The following is a 6,000-nucleotide window of genomic DNA, read 5'->3' as shown; positions in this document are numbered from 1 at the left end:
GAATATGTTGGTGCTTTATAAAGCAATAAAAATAATACTAATAACATTTCTTCAATGCCTGATGCCTTGCATTGCTAGGAAAAAATCAGGTGCTGCATAGCTGCCATGAACCTGTTGTCTGTTTTATCATGTCAAACCAAATATCTTGCTTAATTTAGGATAAGTCATAATATGCAAGAGCAGCAGCAGCAGCAGCAGCTGAGCACACTTATAGACAGTGCAGCTATGCACTTGTAGGGAAGGTTGCCTTTTTCCCCGAAAAACAGTTTGCCTGTGAGATTACAGAGCATAGAGATCCCTCCCACTTCTCTTTTCTGCCTGTGTGAGTCACTCTATATTCAGAGCAGTGCTTGTATGTCTGTGTAAGAGCAGGAGCTGCAGTGAGGAGGGCTGCTGGAGCACATCGCTCCTTCTCTGCAAAGTGACAAGTCTAGCTTGGATGTGCTGTTCTTTCAACATAATCACAGTGAAAAAAGACCTATGGAAATTAAAGGCAGGCCTATTTTCCAAAGGACCTGGCAAGCTCAATGTTCTCATGTGCGTTTTAGTGGCAAGGTAAGCAGAGGAGACTTTTTTTTGGGGGGGGGGGGGCAGGGAGGGGGAGTGATGCGCTATGGAAGATCTAAGGGGCTGTATTTGTATACATGGGTCATACAATCACCCCGTATGAACAATCAGCAATGCAAAAAGTCTCACTTACTTTTCATGCCTTACTTGCAGCACAGTCATAGGCATTTTTTGTCATGTTTCGGGATAACTGTAGTTTAGATAACTTATGATATAGATTTTATTTAATAAAAATGAGGGTCCTCAAGGCATTTGCAACCTGCTTTTCCTCTTCCTGTCAGTGCAGAACTGATGCAGAGCATCCAAAAATCCAGAAGTATGCAACACGAATGGTTACAGGTGTTACAAGGTGCAGGAGGACATGGGCAGCTTAACATTATGGTACATCCCTGTTTGCTGTATGCCTATATCCTATCACACCTGTCCTTAAAATAATGTTCTAGCTATTTGACTGAGTCTTACCTCTGCGTGATCTATTTATTTAATGTAAATATCAGTTCCCTAGAAGTACATCAACCTAAGTTACCAAAACCAGTGTTTTTCTGTCATTAGACTATGCATCACTTCTATAGAAGCAATATTTTAGCAAGCACCCTCTCGGTTTCATTTGATCTCAAGTTTCCCCTAATGCATATTTATATTTATTACTAATATCCACTTGATGTGTATCGGCGGCTTGCAAGTAATCCCTTTCGATTTCCGCTTGTTAAACAAACTGCTCTAGTTTTGTTTATGAAAGATTTACTAGGTGCGAAAGTTGTAAAGCAGATTAATAAGACGAGCAGGAGAACTCCTTGATCCGCCGGTGAGAAGTACCCTTGGGGATACACCTACCACACGGTGAGAATGGAAGATCTAAGCCATAGCTCTTACTAAATGCTCTCATTAAAATAACGTTATGATATGTCTGTTAGAAGTTTTAAAGATTAACACAGCCAGTGATCAATTCTTATCCCTACATTTAGCTGCTGGAAACCATATTACGTGTAACAACGTGGCATATTTAAAGCAGGGCTCAGCAAATTTGAGGAACCAGACCATCTATATTAGGAATTATAATAATCACATTTATTATGCAGATTTAGATGCCTTGAAACTTTAAGAATAATTAGGTCAGTGACTTGCATTTTCCCATTAAATGTTGGTTAAAATAACCAATTTCCAAAATTAGTAGGAGCCCTGATCTTAAAATGCAGCACAGATTACAACCAGCCTCTCTTTCATTCCATTAAACTTAAACACAGGAGTGCAAGTGGTATTTGTTCAATTCTGTTTAATGGATTGTGCCATTAACAACAGTTTAGCAGAACAAACAAGCAGATCATTATGGTACAGTGACGTTGTCAAAAGTGACATCAATCTCTTAATGTGGTTTTGTTGTTGGCTGCCGGTCAGGTGTGGTATTGTGACAGTGAAACTGTATTTATTGTACTTAAAAATGTCAGCTTCTATAGAGCTTTCTCACAGCCAGATAAACGTCAGGACATAAATAGAAGCAAGGAAGATAAATGGCTGGCATCACTGCACCTTCGTGTCTACAGTAATTAGTGTAAGGGTTTTTCATTGCCATGGGTATTAATGTACTGTTGTTCCAAAATGGAAACAGGTGCTTTTCTAAAGGGCAGAAGGATGGCAGAGAAATAACACAGGTTTGTAGAGTAAAAGCAGGAATAAAGTACTTTTAAAGACCTACTAAAACCAAAACTGATTAAGGAAAATCCTCAGATCAATCATGTTGATTGGTGTAGATTATACATACAGTATTACCTTTGGAACTTACATTTTTAAATTAAAAAATGCTCTGTTTGTCTGCATCTGTGCACCTATCCATACAGGCTTAAAGTGTACCTGAGACATTGAAAAGAGAAGTATTTATACTTACCTGGGTTCCTCCAGCCCAATGCAGGCCTTGTGCTCCCTCGCCGTCCTCCCGGGCTGTTCCGTTGTCTCGCAGTTAGTTGCGGTAAATTGGCCAGTCGCACATGTGTGCACACCTATTGCGCTTGTATCAACGGGAGCATTCTGCATCTGCACAGTACTGCTGCAGAGGCACAGAATGTTCCTGGAGATGGGGGTGCCATAGGGGTGCGTGCATGGCTGGCCAATTTCTCACAGTTGAACATTTATTGTTCTTCTTACTTTGGTTGTCACATGGTAACACATGACTGACCCGCCCACCAGCTGAATCCAGGTAGGAGAGCTAGAGGCAATCTGTACTGCTGTGGTAACATATGATCATCCTGATTGCAGTTATAGTTTGCTTGGTTTGACTTTTGTTTAGCTGGGTTTTAAGTTAAGTAACAATAACTTTTCATACCACAAGTGTCCAAATTTAGACTACATACCATAAAACGTTAGAAAGAAAAGGGAGGTCAGATGAAGAGCAGGAAAATGCAGCCTCTTTTATAATGGACTTCTGCCAAGTGTAACCAGCTACTTCATTGAGTAGTGATAACTTTAACAATGTATGTCGTATCCACATATCTATGCTGATATCCTGGATGTGTGCCTGGCTTTCAGTGGCATATAGAGATGATTTTCATATTCAGGAGTGATGCATCTTGGGAAACCACAGTTGCTCACTGAATTATCACAAACATCTTCTGGTTAAAGAAGGCACAATTATATTTAGTGTTTCTTCTCAGTAGGAGGGTTTTTCAGTCTCTCCTATACTATCCTAGTGGTTCTGGGTCACCATGAGCTATCCACGCATTCTCTGTCTGTCTGTGAGCCTTATTGTATTCTGGGAAAATAACAGCTGTTTCAAACTGCCAAGCAACCAGTATTTCCCTCTGTGCATATATAGTATATATCTATAACAAATAAACAAACAAACAAAAAACTTTTAGGCAGGGGTCACACTTACCGGCTTTCGTACGCGTTTTCTGCACAGAAAAACTGACTTCAACTGAGAACTCATGTTAATCAATGAGCTAGGTCACACTTTAATGCAGATTTTGCATGCAGAAAAAAAAACTGACATCTTGCGCAATTTGTCAGTTTTTCCTCTATAAATTACATTAGCTGTTGTAAGGTAGAGGTCACATTTGTCTTTCAGTTTTCTGAAAAGTGTAGAAACTGAAAGACAAGTGTGACCCCTGCCTCAGACTATAGTATTTTTAGGGGGTGTGGTTATAGATAATGGCAGTCGGTGCTGTCTGTTTTTTCTTGTCTACCAGTAGTAAAGATGATTACGTGCAGTCTGATTGTGGATCAAACAAAATGAACAAATTACATGGCAAATATCAATCATTTCTTGATCTCTCGTCTATTTTATAAACTTCTCAATTTGCATTGTCATTGATTTCTTTTGCCCCCTTTATGCTAAAGTTCCTCTTTAACATTGGTGAGTACTCATGTTTGTAGGATGTCGGGTGACTGTTGGATACTTTAGGTCAGCTTAATGACATAAGTCATAACTGCAAAAATGGTGCTGAATTTAGTCATAGATGGCTCAGGTGCTACACAGGCCTATTTTCTGGAAACAGAAGGGCAATTTCTTTTGGAAATGTCAGTGTGAAATACTGATTTATGGAATTAATTGGTATGTTGTGGTATTCTTCTTTAACCCCCTGGCGGTAATCCCAAACTGAGCTTGGGCTGCGTCATAGCAGCTGAGAACGGTAAGCCCAAGCTCAGTTCGGGCTGCCGGAAACCACCGCTGCCCATTGATTTCCTGGGTCCCGCATGCAATCAGCGCTGGCCAGCGGGACTCAGGCTTCTCTCACCGGCCACCAGGATCCCCTCCACCGACGCTCTTCTTCTGGGATCCCGGTGGCCAATCAATGGCAAAGCGTCGTACAGAGGCAATGCGTACAACGTGATGTCATCAAGGGTGGGGGTGGCACAATATTTTAAAGTAGACCTGGACTTTTGCACAGGGCAGAAGGAAAAATATAGAGAAATGCACCCTGTATGTATATAGAGCATTAAGCCTATCTGTTTCCTCCATGCCTGAACGCTGGCGCAGGATAGAAGGAAAACAGAGAGAAAATGCACCCAGTATATATAGAGTGAGTTTAGCCTGTCTGATCCCCCAAGCCTGAACTCTTGCACAGGATGGAAGGAAAACACAGAGAAATGCACCCAGCATGTATATAGAGATTTTAGCTTCTCTGATCCCCTAAGACTGATAGCAAAGGGAATAAAAGTCCAAAAGAAACCATGCTTCTACTGCCCCAATTGTGATGTTGCCTCTGTGCCATTCCCTGTTTCAAAATATACCTCACGCGGGAGGTGTATTTGGTATATACTGTATGTACATACTGTATGCCTGGTGCCTTTTTTTGTACAGTTTTACTATTTTTGAAGCTTATTGTGAGGAAATCGCGGGGAAGCAGCCGCCTCTTCTCAGCGTGAGGCGGCTGCTTCCGTGAAGAGCATGGCGGAGCGCGGAAGAGCAGCCGCCTCTACCCAGCGTGAGGCGGCTGCCTCCGTGAAGGGCATGGCGGAGCGCGGAGAAACCCTGTGGCCCTGTTGCGGATGCACCGCAGGGCGGTGCTGGGATTCATAGTTCATCAAGGTTCAGAATAACGCGCGCGCAGAGAGGCAGAACTTATATGGTAGTCAGAAAAGGGTCAGCTGACAATTCTGTGTCTTCTCATTGGTCCAGCACTTAGGAGGTGCTGGGGGGTGTCTGTGTATATATACTCCTGGCTGTTCAGTTGCTGGTTGTCTGGCGTTGCGATCACAACGTGGTAGCACTCAGACCTTAGTCAGATCCTAAAGTGTGCCCGAGACCAGCTGGAGCTGTAATCCTACACTTAGCTAGATTCTGTTGATAGGTTTAAAGAGAACCCGAGGTGGGTTTGAAAAAATGTTATCTGCAAACAGAGGCTGGATCTGCCTATACAGCCCAGCCTCTGTTGCTATCCCAAACCCCCCTAAGGTCCCCCTGCACTCTGCAATCCCTCATAAATCACAGCCACGCTGCTGACAAACAGCTTGTCAGAGCTGGCTGTGTTTATCTCTATAGTGTCAGTCTGCTGCTCTCCCCGCCTCCTGCAGAACTCCGGTCCCCGCCTGCATCCCTTCCCTCCCTGCTGATTGGAGGGAAGGGACGGGGGCAGGGACCGGAGCTATGCAGGAGGCGGGGGAGCAGCCGAGACTGACACTACAGATGTAAACACAGCCTCACAGCACGGCTGTGATTTATGAGGGATTGCAGAGTGCAGGGGGACCTTAGGGGGGTTTGGGATAGCAACAGAGGCTGGGCTGTATAGGCAGATTCAGCCTCTGTATGCAGATAACATTTTTTAAACACACCTCGGGTTCTCTTTAAAGTACTAGTTGATTGTGATTATCTGTTATGACCTTTGCTTGCCTGACTATTTTCCTGAACTCTGATCCTGTACCTTGCCTTTCTGATACTCTGTTGCCGAACCCCGGCTCGTCCTTAGACTCTGCACCTGCCTTCTGATTGTATATCTTGAT

At 43.2% G+C, this 6,000-nt stretch overlaps 1 protein-coding gene across 4 annotated transcripts in view; it reads left to right on the top strand.

Moving 5' to 3' along the window:
• The first annotated feature begins 361 nt into the window (after positions 1–361).
• HRH2 (histamine receptor H2) overlaps positions 362–6,000 on the top strand; it is a 230,029-nt gene continuing 224,390 nt past the window's right edge. For all 4 annotated transcript variants that reach the window (XR_011030041.1, XR_011030040.1, XM_068272836.1 and 1 more), the window contains exon 1: positions 362–555. The gene's annotated coding sequence lies outside the window, so the exon portion shown is untranslated. The remainder of the gene's footprint in view (positions 556–6,000) is intronic.

This window comes from Hyperolius riggenbachi, chromosome 3 (genome assembly GCF_040937935.1).
Source record: "Hyperolius riggenbachi isolate aHypRig1 chromosome 3, aHypRig1.pri, whole genome shotgun sequence".
NCBI classification, from domain to species: Eukaryota; Metazoa; Chordata; class Amphibia; order Anura; family Hyperoliidae; genus Hyperolius; species Hyperolius riggenbachi.
Note: the sequence above shows the minus strand (reverse complement) of the source record. Positions and strands in the feature narration are given on the sequence as shown.